The 18,792-nt window shown below is 38.0% G+C and overlaps 1 protein-coding gene and 1 non-coding gene across 2 annotated transcripts in view; both read left to right on the plus strand.

Annotated features, from left to right (window-relative positions):
- MAML2 (mastermind like transcriptional coactivator 2) overlaps nucleotides 1-18,792 on the plus strand; it is a 394,028-nt gene that overhangs the window by 52,493 nt on the left and 322,743 nt on the right. The gene's annotated exons all lie outside the window — the stretch shown is intronic.
- Nucleotides 8,086-8,158, plus strand: TRNAW-CCA (transfer RNA tryptophan (anticodon CCA)). Its single transcript has one exon. It is a non-coding gene; the product is annotated as a tRNA-Trp (tRNA).

The raw sequence follows: 18,792 nt of genomic DNA on the forward strand, positions 1-18,792 counted from the left end.
TCAGATGACCAAAAATGCAAACCCTATGCCGTTACTCCCTTTCAGCATATGGGAGACTGAGGAAAATTATTCATTGTTCTAATGAATTCAAAGATGTAACAAAATTTTGCATTTGATTACAGTGGGTTTTATTTGCTTGTTTTGGTTTTGAATATATATTCTAATCTGCCACAGGCTCACACTTTGTACTTGATAAGTGGATTAAAATGAGCAAGCTCCAGATTTTTAGTACATATAACACGCCTACTGAATTGGGCAGAAACTTTGCTTGTGGATGCTTTCACAGTAAAAATGTAGATAGTTTAGACATGACAAAGGTAATGTCACGCCCATTTTCACTAGTGATTCTTTTTAAAGAACACATAGTTGCACATGACTTCATAGCTGGTGTTTCAAAAAATGTCCATATTGTAAGGTATGGATACTGTTTTCAAGCATAATCCAAGTGATATATGTTTAATTTTCATTGGAAAGGCAGTATAATATTTGAAAAAAATCAACATAAAGTAGAAAATTTACAAGTAATGATTAACTCGTATATCAGATCCACTTTCAGTAACTTGAATCTACTCAGGTATTTTGGGGGCTGTCTTATGTGAGACTTTGCTAGACTTTGATCCCTATTTCTTCACTTGTTTTTATATTCCAGTCCTGTAAACTCACACCGTGCTGTTAGAGCAGACTTATTCACAGATTTCCCTGCCATCTCGATAGCCATATATCAATGCACTGGAGGGAATAGAGGAACAGAAAAAGATTAAATTATTATTGCAAAAAAAAAATGGAATAGTCTTTTTAAATTGAAGTTCAATTAATTTACAATGTTGTGTTAGCTTCAGCTACATAGCAAAATAACTCAGTTATATGTATGTATGTATGTGTGTATATATATGTATATTCTTTCTCAGATTCTTTTCTGTTATTGGTTATTTGTTGTTCAGTCACTAAATCATGTCTGCCTCTTTGCGACCCCGTCGACTGCAGCACGCCAAGGTCCTCTGTCCTCCACTAACTCCTGGAGTTTGCTCAAATTCATGTTCATTGAGTCGGTGATGCCGTCCAACAATCTCATCCTCTGTCGTCCCCTTCTCCTCTCCCAGCATTAGGGTCTTTTCCAGTGAGTCAGCTCTTCACATAGGATGGCCAAAGTATTGGAGCTTCAGCTTCAGCATCTGTCCTTCCAATGAATATTCAGGACTGATTTCCTTTAGGATTGACTTGTTTGATCTTCTTGCAGTCCAAGTGACTCTCAAGAGTCTTCTCCAACACCATGATTCAAAAGTATCAATTCTTTGTCGCTCAGCCTTCTTTATGATCCAGCTCTTACTTCCGTACATGAGTACTGGAAAAACCATAGCTTTGACTACATGGACCTTTGTTGGCAAACTGATGTCTCTGTTTTTTAATATGCTGTCTAGGTCATAGCTTTCCTTCCAAGGAGCAAGTGTCTTTTAATGCCATGGCTGTAGTCATCATCCGCAGTGATTTTGAAGTGCAAGAAAATAAAAATCTGTCCTGCTTCCACCATTTCCTCTTCCATTTGTCATGAAGTGATGGGACCAGATGCCATGATCTTCATTTTTTTTAAATGTTGAGTTTGTAGTCAACTTTTTCACTCTTCTCTTTCACCTTCATCAAGAGGCTCTTTAGTTCCTCTTTACTTTCTGCCATTAGAGTGGTATTATATGCATATCTAAGGTAGTTGATATTCCTCCAGGCAGTTTTGATTCCAGCTTGTGATTCACCCAGCCTGACATTTTATATGATATAAGTTAGGTAAGCAGGGTGATGACATACAACTTTGTCATCCTCCTTTCCCAATTTTGAATCAGTCAGTTGTTCCACATCCAGTTCTAACTGCTGCTTCTTGACTTGCACACAGGTTTCTCAGAAAACAAGTAAGTGATCTGGTACTCCCATCTCTTTAAGAATTTTCCACAATTTGTTGTGATCCAAACAGTCAAAGCAGAAATAGATGTTTTTCTGGAACTCCTTTCCTTTTTCTATGATCCAGTGAATGTTGGCAATTTGATCTCTGGTTCCACTGCCTTTTCTAAACCCAGCCTGTACATCTGAAAGTTCTCGGTTCACATATTGCTGAAGTCTAGTTTGAAGTATTTTGAGCCGCACCCTGCTAGCATGTGAAATGAGAGCAATTGTATGGAAAATTCTCACTGTCCTTTTTCAGGATTGGAATGAAAACTGACCTTTTCCGGTCCTGTGACCGCTGCTGATTTTTCAAATTTGCTGATATATCGAGTGCAGCACCTTAACAGCATCATCTTTTAGGATCTGAAATCTCAGCTGAAATTCCATCACCTCCATTAGCTTTGTTCTTAATCATGGCCCACTTGACTTCACACTCTAGAATGTCCAGCTCTACGTGACTGATCACACCATTGTGGTTATCTGGGTCATTAAGACCTTTATTGTATAATTCTTCTGTGTCTTCTTGCCATCTCTTCTTATCTCTTCTGTTTCTGTTAGGTCTTTACCATATGTCATTTATCATGCCCATCCTTGCATGAAATGTACCTTGATATCTCCAGTATTCTAAAAGAGATCTCTAGTGTTTTCCGTTCTGTTGTTTTCCTCTATTTCTTTGCATTGTTCATTTGGGAAGACCTTCTTATGTCTCCTTACTATTCTCTGAAACTGTATTCAGTTGGATATATCCTTCCCTTTATCCCTTGCCTTTCGCTTCTCTTCTTTCCTCAGCTATTTGTAAAGCCTCCTCAGACACCCACTTTGCCTTCTTACATTTCTTTTACTTTGGAATGGTTTTGGTCACTGTCTCTGGTACAGTGTTACAAACGTCTGTCCATAGTTCTTCAGGCACTCTGTCTACCAGATCTAATCCCATGAATCTATTCATTACCTCCACTGTATTATCATAAGGGATTTGATTTAGGTCATATCTTAATGGCCTAGGGGTTTTCCCTACTTTCTTCAATTTAATGCTGAATTTTGCAATAAGGACCTCTTGATCTGAGTTGCAGTCATCTCCAAGTCTTGTTTTTCCGGACTGTATAGAGCTTCTCCATTGTTGGCTGCAAAGAACATATCAATCTAATTTCAGTACTGACCACCTGGTGATGTCCATATGTAGAGACATCTCTTGAGTTGTTGGAAAAGGGTGTTTGCTATGACTAGGGAGTTCTCTTGGCAAAACTCTGTTAGCCTTTGCCCTGCTTCATTTTTGTACTCCAAGGCCGAACTTACTTGTTATTCTGGGTGTCTCTTGACTTTTTACTTTTGCATTCCAGTCCTCTATGATGAAAAGAACATCTTTCTTGAATGTTAGTTCTAGAAGGTATTGTAGGTCTTCACATAACTGGTCAACTTCAGCTTCTTCAGTATCAGTGGTTGGGGCATAGACTTGGATTACTGTGATGTTGAATGGTTTGCCTTGGAAACGACGTGAGATCACCTATCATTTTTGAGGTTGCAGCCAAGGACTGCGTTTCAGACTTTTTTTGTTGACAGTGAGGGCTACTCCATTTCTTCTAAGGGATTCTTGCCCACAGTAGTACATATAATGGTCATCTGAATTCAATTTGCCCATGCACCCACTGATTCCTAAGACGTTGATTTTCAATCTGTCTCCTGCTTGAATACATCCAATTTGCCTTGATTCATGTGTCTAACATTCTGGTTTCCCATGCAATATTGTCCTTTACAGCATCAGACTTTGACCACCAGACACATCCACAACTAAGCCTCATTTCCACTTGGCCCAACTGCTTTGTTCTTTCTAGAGCTAACAGTAGTTGCACCATGCTCTTCCCCAGTAGTATATTGGACACCATCCGACCTGGGAGGCTCATCTTCCAATATCATCTCTTTTTGCCTTTTCATGCTATTCATGGGCAAAGGTTATGCAAGATGTTGAATATAGTTCCTTATGCTAGCAGTAGATTTTTATTATTTATGTATTTTATTCATAATGGTGTGTATATGTTAATCCCAAACTCTTAATTTCTCTCCCTGCATTCTCACTATCCCCTCTGCTAAGCATAAGGTTTTTTTTTGTATCTATGAATCTATTTCTGTTTCATAAATAAATTCATTTAAATGTTTTTATATTCCACATAGAAGTGATAGCATATGATATTTGTTATTCTCTGACTTACTTCACTTCATATGATAATCTCTAGGTTCATCCATGTTTCTGCAAATGGCATTATTTCATTCTTTTTCTGGCTGATTATATTTGATTGTGCATATATACCACATCTTCTTTATCCATTCATCCGTTGATGGACTCTTAGGTAGCTTCCATGTTTTAGCTATTGTAAACAGTGCTGCTGAGAACTGGGGTACAAGTACCTTTTCAAATTACAGTTTTCTAGTTTTATAAGGAGTTTGCATTCTGTTCTGGATAGTAGCTACACCAATTTACATTCCCACCAACAATATAGGAGGATTTCTCTTTCTCCACACTCTGTCTAGCTTTTATTGTTTGTATACTTTTTAATGATGGTCATTCTGACTGGTGTGAGGTGATACTTCATTGTAGTTTTGATTAGCATTTCTCTAATAATTAGCTATATTGAGCATCTTTTCAAGTATATGTTGGCCATCTGTATGTCTTCTTTGGAGAAATCTGTATTTAGATCTTCTGTCCATTTTTTGATTAGGGTTTTTTTTTTGTTTGTTTAAGCTGTTTGTATGTTCTGGAAATTAATCCCTGTTGGTAGCATCATTTGCAAATATTTTCTCCCAGTCTTTTCATTTTGTGTATGGTTTCTTTTGCTGTGCAAAAGTTTTTAAGTTTAATTAAGTCCAACTTATTTATTTTTGTTTTTATTTCCAAAACTCTAGGAGACAGATCCAAAAAAAATATTGCTGTGATTCATGTCAAAGAGTGTTCTGCATATGTTTTCCTTTAGGAGTTTCACACTAACTGGTCTTATATTTAGGTCTTTAATCCATTTTAAATTTATTTTTGTATATAGTGTCAAAGAATGTCCTAATTTCATTATTTTTCACATGTAGCTGTCCAGTTTTCCCAGCACCATGTACTGAAGAGACTATCTTTTCCCCATTGTATCTTTTGCCTCCTTTGTTATTCATTAATTGATTAATTCCCAGATGGTGCTAGAGGTTAAGAATCAGCCTGCTGATGCAAGAGATGGGTTCGATCCATGGGTTAGGAAGATCCCTGGAGGAGGAAATGGCAACCCACTCCAGTATCCTTGCCTAGGAAATCCCAAGGATAGAGGAGACTGGTGGGCTGCAGTCCATGGGGTTGCACAGACTTGGAGACAACTGAGCATGCATGCAAACAAAAAGCAAAAGCGCAGGTTTATTTGTGGACTTTCTATTCTGTTTGGTCTGTAAGTCCATCTTCGTGCAGGTATCATACTGTTTTGATTACTGTAGCTCTATAGTATAGTGAAGTCAGGGAGTCAGATTCCTCCAGCTGCATTCTTCTTTCTCAAGATTGTTTGGACTATTTGGGGTCTTTTGTATTAACGTACAAATTTTAAAAAATTTTGTTCTAGTTCTGTGAAAAATGCCATTGGTGATTTGATACAGATTGCATTGAATCTATGGGTTACCGTGGGTAGTATGGTCACTTTAACAATATGATTCTTCCCATCCAAGAAGATGGTATATCTTTCCATCTGTTTGTGTCATCTTCAGTTTCATTCAGCATCTTACAGACACTTCAATTTCTCAGCATCTTACAGTTTTCGAAGCAGAGGTCTTTTCCTTCTTAGGTAGGTTTTTTCCTAAGTATTTTATTCTTCTTGATGTGATAGTAAATGAGATTGTTTCCTTAATTTTTCTTTCTGATATGTCATTGTTCATGTACAGAAATGTGACAGATTTGTGTACATCAATTAATTAATCCAGCAACTTTATAGAATTCATTAATGAGCTCTAGCAGTTTTCTGGTAGTCTCTTGACTTTGTATAACATTATGTCATCTGCAAACAGTGACAATTTTACTCCTTCTTTTCCAATTTGGATTCCTCTAATTTTTATCCTTTCTGATCACTGTGGCCAAAACTTCCAAAACTATGCTGACTAAAAGTGGCAAGAATGGGCATCCTTGTCTTGCACTTGATCTTAGAGGAAACGCTTTCAGCTTTTCACCATTGATTACGATGTTAGCTGTGGGTTTGTTACATATGGCATTTATTATGTTGAGGTAGTTTCCCTCTATACCCACTTTCTGAAGAGTTTTTCCCATAAATGCATGTTGAGTTTTATCAAAATGTTTATCAGTATCTGTTGAGATGATCATATGGCTTTTATTCTTCAATTTGCTAATGGGGTATATCACATTGATTGATTTGCAAACTGAAAAATCTTTGCATTCCTGAGATAAATGTTCATCAGTGATACTGACCTGTCATTTTCTTTTTTTATGATATCTTTGTCTGGTTTTGGTGTCAAGGTGATGATGGCCTTACAGAATACATTTGGAAGTGTTCTCTCCTCTGCAGTTTTTTGAAATAGTTTCAGAAGAATTGGTGTTAGAACAGGCTAGTCTTTTAAGTGTTTCTGGGAATGACTAATGCATCTAAATGAATTTTGGCAACAGATATACAGGGAAATTTCTACAGAAGAGAGGCATCATGGAGTACAGCAGTGGAAAGAACCCAGTCTTCAGAGTCAAATAGACCTAGGTTTACATAATGACTGTTCGATGTAATAAACATAAGCTTGGGAAAAATGAATGCACTATTTCTGGTTTCAGTTTTCTCCTCTACAAAATGGGGTAATAATAGCCACCCTATAGAATTGTCCTTTGGATTAAGTGAGGAAAAGTGTCTCTAGCATTTAGTGCAGTGCACAGTGGACATCCAATGGATGAAAATTAATTTCCTTCCCTTCACAGACTTCTCTTTTTTTTCTTGAAGTCTGCCTATTCCTGCTACTCAAAGTGTTATTTTTAAAGCCACTTAGAATATAGTACCAGACTTTTATGATTCTGTGATAAATTCAGGTTTTTTACACTGAACCAATTATATGCTGCCTTAGTCAATAGTAAATATGATTAGCGAAAAGAAACTGACTGAGCTGAGTTCCATCCAAGGAAGACAGCAGTGGTTCTGTGCTGCAAAGTAGAATGGTGCATGGCAATAACACATAGGAGGTAATTTGTTATATGCGTTCACCGAATGGTGGCACTTTAGTATTCAAGTATTCCTAAAGATTCCTAATAATAGTGCTTTTCCTAATATATGACATTCCTAACATATGCTGCAACAAGATGTTCTAGTGGCACAGAACTGTGGCAGGAGAGAGCTAGACATCTCAGAGTCTATCTTCTGGTGTTGCAGGAGGTCCTGGCCAAAGGTGATATACAACCAGGAGATGAAAATCATAATCACAAGTGGTTATCTTTTACATTGGCAGATGTTCTTATACCTTTCAAAGTGATTGTGATGAGCAGCAATGTTTTCTGAATAAAGAGGTGACAAAGGGCACACACACAAACCCCTTTATGTGCATGTACAAATATTATACATGTGCACACACTCACGGAAGTTTCCGAAAAGGTCCAAGGAGGCCTCAGTAAAGTAATACCAATAAAAGGGAAAACGAGACTACAAAATGAAAGGGAAAAATAATATTCTAAAAACAGTGTTTTGAGTCATATCAACTAAGATTTCACTTATCTGGAAGTTATTTTCCTGAGATCTCAGCAATATAGAATATATCCACGGACCAGGCAGTAAACAACACAATGCTTATGAGGAACCAATTTGTATATCACAAAGCACTGGGTTTGAGTGAATCAAATTCCCACTGATTATCTATTTTCCTTATGGTAATGTATCCGTTTCAATGTTAGTCTTTCAGTTCGTCGCTCGCTCTCATTCCCGCACTGTGTCCACAAGTCTGTTCACTGCGTCTGCGTCTCCATTGCTGCCCTGCACATGGGTTCATCATACCATCTTTCTAGATTCCTTATACATGCCTTAATATACGACACTTGTTTTTCTCTTTCTGACTTACTTCACTCTGTATAATCAGCTCTAGATTCATCCATCTCATTCGAACTGACTCAATGTGTTCCTTTCTATGGCTGAGTAATATTCCAATTATATATATGTATGATGGGCTTCCCTGGTGGCTCAGAGGTTAAAGCGTCTGCCTCCAATGCAGGAGACCCAGGTTCGATCCCTGGGTCAGGAAGATCCCCTGGAGAAGGAAATGGTAACCCACTCCAGTATTCTTGCCTGGAGAATCCCATGGACGGAGAAGCCTGGTAGGCTACAGTCCACGGGGTCGCAAAGAGTCGGACACGACTGAGCAACTTCACTTTTACTTTCATATGTACGATAGAGCAAATGAAACAACTGGCAAAGGATTAATCTCCAAAATATACAAGCAGCTCATGCAGCTCAATACCAGAAAAACAACCCAATCAAACAGTGGGCAGAAGAGCTAAATGGATATCTCTTCAAAGGAGACATACAGATGGCTAGTAAACACATGAAAAGATGCTCAACATCACTCATTATTAGAGAAATGCAGTCAAAACTACAATGAGGTATCACCTCACACTGGTCGGACTGACCATCATCAAAAAATCTACAAACAATAAATGCTGGGGAAGGTGTGGAGAAAAGGGAGCCCTATTGCATTGTTGGTGGGAATGTAAATCAATACAGTCACTGTGGAGAACAGTATGTAGATTCCTTAAAAAAACAGGAATAAAACAACCATATGACCCAGCCATCCTGCTACCGGTCATATACCCTGAGGAAGCCATAATTGAAAAAGACACATGTACCCCAGTGTTCACTGAAGCACTCAAGGGTTGGGATGGGGTGGGAGGTGGAAGGGAGGGGACATATGTATACCTATGGCAGATTCATGTTGATATATGGCAGAAACTAACACAATATTGTAAAGTAAATATCCTCCATTAAAATGTTAAAAAAGATTTTTTAAAAAGTAAATATCGTGTAATTCTTAAAAAATAAATTCTATTTTCCAAGCCTTTAATTACCAAACACCATTTTTTTCAAATTTTTTATGCCTCCAGAAATTATATGAATTCATCTACAAAAAAAAATTTCTCTGATATCATGATCTCAGCAAAAAATGACAAGCCTAGTAAGATGGAAGGAGTCAGAAAAATTATAAAAAGCAAAATGAAACAAAACAGAAAAGCCCAGTAGCCAGAGACTATGGCACGTTGCATTACATGTGGAATGGTTTGGGGGCTTTGCCACTTTTCAGTACAGCGTAATAATTATTGTTCATAATGGTGGTTCTCAGTTATTTAAACAGATTGGATTATGGTCAAAATATTCTTTAAACAAGTAGACAGTGTGTAAGACAATTTCTGACAAATTCCCAGGCTCATTTGTGAAAGTAGGAAAATTTGGCCCTTCAAGGGTAAATATCAAATACCTGAAATTTTACTTACATGAAACAATATCTCATCAGGATTTGTGAGGATTTGTAATGCATTTGTGGATTGTGGAGGTAGAGTGTGATTCAGGCAACATGGAGCACATTAGAATCTTGAAATCTTGATTGCCTCATCAGTCAGCTTGGCCTCTGTGCGTCCACCAGGCTTGCCTGGCAATTGATTGTCCATGGGGATGAACGGTGCTTATTCTCAGGCTCATGGAAGAAGCAGAATGGAAGCACCACAGTTACTTTGGCAATAGCACTAACATTGGTAGTAGCATCAATTACTATTAAATGAGCCACATTCTCCCCACTGTCTTTTTCAAGCCACCAGGGTACCATTTTGTGCAGCAGAGTGGTAAATCAAACGGTACTCTACTGGGTTGAAAGAGTAACTGCATTGCTCTTAGAGTTCAACATATTACCTGAATGTGAGGAAAGCTTTGAGGTAAGAATAAAGGCCATTAAGTGCCCCCAGGGTGTAAGATATTGCCCAAAGTACCAACATTTCCCTGTTATTCTATGGGGCCAAATGGTTATCAGCCATCAAGAGGAGGTGGTCCAATGGTACTTGCTGTTCATTCTCTCTGAAAAGCTAATGAAGGAATAAAATACACTACTATTAAGTTTCAGAAAAGTGAGGGAGGTTAGAGGACCTTTCCCCCGATTCCAAGTATTAATTTAGTTGATATTTATGCTCAATCTCCCTCCGAACATTTCAAGTAGTTTTATGTAATAAAAAGGACATTAAGTAATCAAAAACAAACCATTCAAAATCATCAAAGAAAGGAAATTCTGTTCCTCTGAATATGTGATGTGTGTGCCCAGTTCACTGAGAAAGTTAGACACATCAAATAAATACATGATGCCAAATAAAAAAACATGCTCTTAAAAACAAATTAGCCACATCACCCTGTCCTACCTACACTTTATATTCCATGAATTATCTCCAAAGGTCTCTGGTGAGCTAGGTTTATGAATACCCAATGAATGTAAGATGCTTAGTGACTATAAGCATAGTCTTCTCTTAACTAAAATTTGATTGTTTTAGGCATCAGAAGAAACCAAGAAGGTTAACATTTATGGATATATTAAAACTCTGGACTCCATATTTAAATCTGTCAGCAACTAAAAAATCATTTTTTATTCACATGAGTTATATAGAATTGCACAAAATTTATGAACTGCCTACTAAGGTTCTAGGCAGTGTAGCTATCAGGCTCTGTTTCTTGACATTAACAGTCCGTATATTCCAGTTAATTTTATAATCTGTCTAATCATATAAAAGTTCAGTTATTCCTGAAGCTTATGCTTAAATCATGCATAAATCAAAGTAACGTTACTTAGGTGAGGTTAGATTCTGCATAGAGTTAAAAGGATGAACCAAAAAAAATAAAAATACAGGCTGAACACAGTCATGGTTTTTGAAAGCCAAATGTCAGGTAGAACTAAAAGCTTCGATATCAGTCCAAGTCATTTTCTATCCTTGTGCCATTTCATGACTAAACTACTAAAACTGAACATAGACTTCAAAGAAGGTTAGAAAACGAAGTAGGCTTTACCCATATCATGCTGCCTTTCCTCATAACTCTAACCCTACTTAAGTGCATGCCACAGCCATGTAGTCGGAAAAACACAAAGTATGAAGAACATTAAGAATTCAACACCTGCTGGCTTCACTTATTAGTAGGAAAGTTACCTTTTTTTCATCTTCTAAAAACTTTTTTATTGAAATATAGGTGACTCACAATGTTGTGTTAGTTTTAGGTGCACAGCAAAATGAATCAGATATATATATATCCATTCTTGTTAGATGCTTTTTCCACATATGTTATTACAGAATAATAATTCTGTGCTATACATATACAGGAGATCCTTATTAGTTTTCTATTTTATATATTGCAGTGTATATATGATAATCCCAATCTCCTAATTTATCACTCCCCTCCCCCCCCGCCATGTTTCCCCTTTGGTAACCATAAATTTGAGATCTGTGAGTTTGTTTCTGCTTTATATTAAGTTCATTTGTATAATTTTTTATTAAATCCCACACATAACTGACATTATATGATATTTGTCTTTGTCTGACTTCCTTCACTTAGGATGAAAGGAAAGTTACATTTTTAACTTACATGTGACCTTATCATTCCAGGGTGACCTTCACTGTATAATATAAAAACGTTTAGAGTTTTGCTGAACTTTCTGGAAATCATGAAAATGCATTTAAATTCATAATGCCTGAGTATTTGTATGCCACATATTTATTACCCTCAATAGCTTAATTTAAATTCACATTGGAGGCTAGTGAGCAGTCAGACTTGGTATTACATGAAGAATCATGCTATTACCATTTACGGCTTAGCAGTTAGATTATCATTGTACAGACCAGGTGGAAAATGTACTTGTCTCTTTTATTCCTTGTTCTAGATGGTAGCCAATTCACATAATCTGCAGAACAGTAGATATCCAGCCACCAGTAACAGGATCCCGCTCGTGTTAAAAGATACTGCACGTCTGCTCTGAACTCTGAGTTCTTTTTCTGCCATTAAGTATTTCCATATATTAAGCAAGAATAGAATATTTCCTGTGGTTTTCAGGTGCTTTCCAAGATTTGTCATTCAGATTTATAGCACCCGATGTAAATATTTCAGTGACAGTGATAAATGTGTCAGGATACCATTCCACTTTGTCTCAGAGTTCACATGGGGCCCTTTTGGGATTCAGTGTCTCAGTTCCACAAATTTGCAAGCAAAGTGTATTTAATGATCCAGTTGATAAGCCCCTCCTTTCATGCAGTCTTTGTGAGTTAATATGAAAATAAAGGACTAGTTTTTCCTTAGCCTTTTAGCTATTTAATCTCCTAACATGGAATTAAACAATAAAATGTATCAAAAGGAGAGTATTATGATGGTGAGAACATGAAAAGATAACATCGGTGCTTGATTCTTTCCTTACTAAGATGACTGAGTATTTAATGACTCTACTTTGTAAGTTCACTTACTGTAATCTACTTGCACTAGATTGTTTATTAGGACTGTTCCAGCTCCCTGTGTTTTGATTCTAAAATCAATATTATATTTAAAATTTCTGCCCTATCATAGAAGTCTTTCAAACTAGAAAAAAGGACAAAAATCAAAGTTTATGTTTCTATAATTGTGTGAAATTAAGTTTTCTTAGTATATTTTGCTTAGGTTGCCAGTGGTAACCTAAAACCACTGGTAAGGCCCTGCCCACCGAACATTGAATTTTGTTTTGCTTTTAAAAATGTATCCCATCCAAGGATAGAAGTAGACATACGTATTCACATAATCCCCCTGCATCCTCCTAAGGGTTTTCATCAGATGAATTTCCCCCAAAGGGCCTTTTAGCTACCAACAGCTTCTCTTTAGGACATATATACTTCTGGCTGTGGTCATTTGTTAAAGAGAATTTTAGCAGATGTTATTAATCAAATAAATTTAAGAGAGCTATTGCTTTTCACTTTCTCCCATGGTGTAACACACATAATAACAGGTTGTCTGTGGTCTCCTTTATGAAACTCCCTGGTGACAATCATCTTTACTCTTGGAAGCTCGGTTTACATCTTTTCTTCTTCGGATCTGTTAAGTGCTCGCTGCTGATTTCTTTGCACAATATCTCCGTCCATTCAGTTTCATCCCTGAAACATTCCTTCAGACTGCCCTCTCTTGTGAATACATTCTTACCTTTTCTTTAGCTCTAAAATATACAACTCTCCGTGACTGCATAATTTGGGAGCCATGTTAAGATCACTGGTCGATACCATGACAGTGTAAAGATTTGTTTAAATTGCGTGGTTCCCCATTGGAATGGTTGAATAGGTTTCTGTCTCAGAGGTTAATCAGAAAGCTTATACGAAGCAAAAGTTATTCACCATTCTCACCACATACTTATTTTTCTCATATATTTATTTTGACACACTAGAGAGTTAGCATAGTCATTTATGCAACAAACATTAATTGATAACTGATTTTGTGACAGATCTATAATAAGAATGATAAAAATGAATGATATTAGCCACAATTTACTGAGTGTCTGCTGTATGCCAGATTCTAGGCTCTTTTTATAAATACTAAGAATAACAATTTAAGAAATTAAATTTCTCCCTTTAGTGGGATTCACATTCTAAGTGAGGAGACAAGTGTAAAAGCAAGTGTTTTCAATGTGTGCTTCACGAGAAAAGGTGGTTTGGTATAATGATTAAGCAGAGAATTAGATATCAGAATAGCCGTTTACATGGTTTGAATCCTTGCTTAATACTGGCCTAGTAGCTGCATGATTTTGGACAAGTTCCTTAACCTGTCTCTGTGGTTGAATATCTTCATTTGTAAAATGAAAAATCAGGCCAAGAGACACGGTTGCAGAGATTGTGCACTGCACAACTCCATGAAGTCTTACGTGACATCATTCAGTAGGTAATGATGGGTGCCTCAGAGGCTAGTGATGAGGATTAGCAGAGAAAATATTTTTAAAGCACTTAAACAACGCCTAGCACCTTACAGGTTCTGTTGTTTTTGTTTGGGGTTACCCGCCAGGCTCCTCTGGCCATAGGGTTTCTCAGGCAAGAATACTGGAGTCAGTTGCCATTTCCTTCTCCATATTATCACTGTAAAATGCTGAATTAGAAAAAGTGAAGACATTCTCTCTTTCTTTCTTTTTCTGACTGTGCCATGAGATCTTAGTTCCCGGACCAAGGATTGAACCTGGGTCCTCGGCAGTGAAAGTATGAGTCCTAACCACTGTGCAATGATAGGGAACTCCCAAGAGATTGACTCTTCATTAGGAACAAATATTCATGGAGACTGTTCAAGAAAGTTAAGACATTGATTCAAGCTCATACCATTCTTTCCTTAATTCCTGGGGAAGGAAGTCTGCATTGCTAGCAGAGTTCTAGTCCTGCATACTGCCGCTGCTGCTGCTAAGTCGCTTCCATCGTGTCCGACTCTGTGCGACCCCATAGACGGCAGCCCACCAGGCTTCCCAGTCCCTGGGGTTCTCCAGGCATAAGTCACGCTCAAAAACTGTTTTCAAGCCGAACTAAATGCTATCACAGGTCCTTTGGTACCATCAGACTGGTGTTGACTCTCAAAGCCCCAAACAACTAGTTCTATCCTCAGGAAGCATTCAGTTGTCATTGCTTGATTCACCACTATATTTCCACATCTCTCCTTTGGAGAATGGCTTATCAATTCAGTATTGAGGACTAAAAGAGAAGAAACTGAAAGAGAAGAAAGCATTATTCACTTAGAAAGATGGAACCATTGAAAAAAAAAAAGTAGGAGCAAGAACAGGAGGAAAAATGGGCTAGAGATGGTGACATTTGATATGGAATGTGTGGAGTTAGGAGTATTAGCAGGTGAAATAGCAGATGCAAATGTTTATTGGACAGTTGAACTATGGGTCCAGGCCTCTGGAGAGGACTTAAGTCTAAGGACAGTGATTGAAAACTACATGCATGTCTTTGAAGATGAAATTTGTAGAGGTGGAAGATCTTACCAAGTAGATAAATTGCAAGTTTATTATTAAATTAGGAATTGCCTACATTCCAAGGCTCTGCCTGGAGAAGTGATTTTCCTCTTGACTAGTAGGCAAGGGAGAAAGGAGTCTTAAGAACAAAAGTGATATTCTATAGAATCAGATGCTGCAGAAGTATATAAGAGGAAGAGGATGGAAAGAAAAGTGTAATAATCAAAAGGATATACATGAACATCTAGAGAACAGAGGGACACGTACTTTCAGTGAAGTTTGGAGAATGGACGTTATAGATGGGGCAGTAGAAATTGTGGACATAGCATTTGTGAAAAATTCTTTCAAAAATGTTAATAGTGTAAAAAAGAAATAGTTCCTAGGAAAGGAATTAGAGATCAGAATAGCGTTATTTTTAGGTGAGCACAGTGAATACATTTAGCTGTTGCTGTTGTTCACTCGCTCAGTTATACCCAACTCTTTGTGATCCCATGGACTACAGCCTGCCAGGCTTCCCTGTCCTTCACCATCTCCCAGAGCTTTCTCAAACTCACGTCCATTGAGTCGGTGATGCCATCCAGCCATCTCATCCTCTGTCGTCCCCTTCTCCTCCTGCCTTCTGTCTTTCCCAGCATCAGGGTCTTTTCTAATGAGTCGGGTCTTTGCATCAGGTGGCCAAAGTACGTAAATAAGTGAAGAAGAGATTGAAATGGAAAAGAAAGCAGGGGGAAATCGCTAGTGCATAATAGTTCCATTGAGAATGATTGGTGACTTGTGAAAACAGCAGGGCTTTGGAATGTAGAGGAAAACTGTTGGTTGGTCCAGTAGGTTCATGAGTCATCATGTACCTCTTCTAGCTTCTTAAATGTTGGCTTCAATCACATTTCTCACCTTTTTAATGACTTCTCCAGCTGGAGACTCAAACTTAGTTCTTTGAGGGCTATGGGATTGTTTCAGTAGAGTCAATTTTCATTTGCAGAGAAGATTATAGCACATTTCATTTTTATTGGTATAAGGGTATCTTGATATTCTCTATTAACCCTGTAAGTAGACATCATAGAAAGTAGTACTAACCTCACACATCTTCCCCCCCCAAAAAAGCACTTTAAAATGGAGTTGCCCTTGCTTAATTTCTGGTTTAAAAAAAAAATGGATGTGACATTAAAATAGACAAAGAGGCTGCAATTGTAATTTTGGTATTAGATCTTAAGGCCACAGAGAGTATAAAGTTTAATAATTCTGCAGGGAATGAAGAAGAAACCCTACACCTTGACAGTTACCATCTCTTTAGTTTATGGCTTATTTAGGTTTCAGTTTTATAAGTGATCAAAAGTTAAAGTTTGTGGATTACACAATCTTTTGTTTGCCCTTGTTGATGGATTGGTTCCTGCTTTCCTGAATTTTTAATGGAAACAATTATATCATATAAGAAACTATCTCACTTGTTTCTATTCCCTGGCATCATATATGGAAAAATACAGCAGTTGGTTGAATTGTCTGCTAGAAACTAGCCTTTAAAGGAGAATGTAAGAGGAAGAAATTTTGCAAGTGTATACTTTAAGGTTGAATTGAAAAGGGGAGAGGGGATTTAAGGGGGGTGACTGAGTTCACATTCCAGTTTTTGAAGGTAATTTACTAATTCATGAAGGAAATTACCTCTGAAATGTAGTGTATAAATTTTTTTAAATTTATTTAGATTTGAATTATAAAAATTCAACATGATTACTGTTGTAGGAAGATGATATCTGATCTTAGTTATGTTGTCTAAGCAAGATTTTCTGCCTTATTTGAACCAAGAAATCTTACTATTCCCTCTCCAAATTTCCAGCAGAAAGTATATCTTCTGACATTAAGAAAGAAAGACTACTTTAAACAGAATGAGCTTAAAAAAAATTTTTTTTTAAATCAGGAAAGTTGCTACAAACTTCTGTTCCAGTTTTGACCACCTGACCTGGCCTGGCCTGCTGTATGAGGGTGGACATCAGCATACCTTGTCTTAGGCAATAGATGTGTCCTTGACAAGTTGCGTTGGAAACAAATTTTCGGATTAAAAAATAAACCACTCAAGTGGCTTGAAGTAAAAAAAAAATTCTGTTGTGAATTTTGTGAGTCTCTTGTGCAGTGGAGAATGCTGCCATGAGGGGCATTCACACCCCAAATACAGACACACAGGCATTTCTTTCTTTTCAACTCTTGTTTCTTTGGTTGTTATGGTAGTTTGTTCTGTATATCAGAGGGTCTTAAAGTGGGGAATCCATCCAACTTTCACTGCAAAATATAATAATTCCCCCTTGAAAATCAGAGGCAGATTTTATATTTTTGACGACCCCTAATTCAGCTGATAAATGTGGGTAGAAGCCACTGTTCCTTTCCCCACAACCAGTGCCTCCTGCCATCCCGTGAGCCCAGGCGGGAGGGGCCCCTGGGGGGAATCCACGGGGGCGCGGAGGGGCTGCCCTCGTGAGGCTCTGAGGTTCCTGTGTGAGAGCCCCATGCCTGCTTGCTCCTCCTCCCTGGCCATAGCCATTCGGCCCCCAGGGAGAATGCACTCTTGGCAGTAACACTAGCAGCCTCTTGGGCAAGTGCTACATGTCCCATCCCCCGTCCTCCCCAGCGTGGCTGTCCTCCCCGGGAATTACCCTCACGTGGCTGCTTGTGCGAACTGTGTGCTGGGCCTGTGCTCAGCCACTTCAGTGGTGTCCAACTCTGTGCAACCCTACGGATGGTAGCCCACCAGGCTCCTCTGTCCATGGATTCTCCAGGCAAGAATACTAGAATGGGTTGCCATACCCTCCTCCAGGGGGTTTTCCCAACCCAGGGATCAAACCTGCGTCTCTTACGTCTCTTGAATCAGCGAGTGGGTTCTTTAATGGCTCCCCCCATATTCAGTTAGATTGTTCAATATTTTTAAGATTACACCCAGTGACAACCATGTTGAATGTTCAGTTTTGTGGTCCACTTAAAAGCAAAACTTGTACGTGTGTGATTTGAAAAGCTGCAAAGAGTAAGTACACTAATTTCCCTTTTAATATCACTGCTACTTAAATAATGTTCCCATGTGCTACATTTGAAACTACCATTGCAAACTGCAGTTCCTTCATCTGAGAGTTAAATGATGTCCTGTGTTCCTCTAGTGTATCCTGTTAGGTGTTGGGGATACAGAAGTGAAGATATGGTACCTACCCTGGGAGCTCACAGTTGAGAGTAAGAGATGTATGTGCTGTATGAAAAGGGTATAGGCTGCAAAATGGGATTATGAAGGTAAATTAAACTGAGTTCAAAATTAAATTATACCAGGGGAAAGGACTTCTAGCCACCACTCATCGTTATGACTCAATATAAATTTCCAGTTCATGTTGCAAATAGGGCATGGTGTGGTTGTCTTTAAGTAATGGAAATAGCTTGGTGTGAGGCAAGTGAAGCCTTCGTTATAAGGCGGGTTCAAGCCCCAACCCACTTGACTATCTGTCAGGCAGATTGCTGATGTACTAAGATCCCTTTCAATTACCAGTTTCCATGATTCCATGAAATCATCTCTGACCTCCTAGGAAGGAAATTTTAAGAAATAGAGGATATAAAATGGAACAAACCAACCAGAATAGTAAAAATCTGAAGAAAAGAAATGAGTCTGAGCATTGTGCAGGAGAAAGAAGGGTTCAATAACAGTTTCAAAATCTGTAGCTTTTCACTTGCCAGAAAACACATTTCTAGAAGGTGACACGGAGAAATTACTGCATCATTGCATTCCTTTAAAGTTTTTTTTTAATTAAATAATTTTAGACTATTTCCCCTTTCTATGAGAAATATAAGGCCAGAGGGGCATGAATACTAATTTTTCTGTTTTCTTTTTACTCTACCTACCAACTCCACAGTGTCTGCTTTCCAAAATTAGTTTGAAAGCCCACAACCTGTGTCTGAACT

Source organism: Dama dama, chromosome 1, assembly GCF_033118175.1.
Source record: "Dama dama isolate Ldn47 chromosome 1, ASM3311817v1, whole genome shotgun sequence".
In the NCBI taxonomy this organism is placed as follows: Eukaryota; Metazoa; Chordata; class Mammalia; order Artiodactyla; family Cervidae; genus Dama; species Dama dama.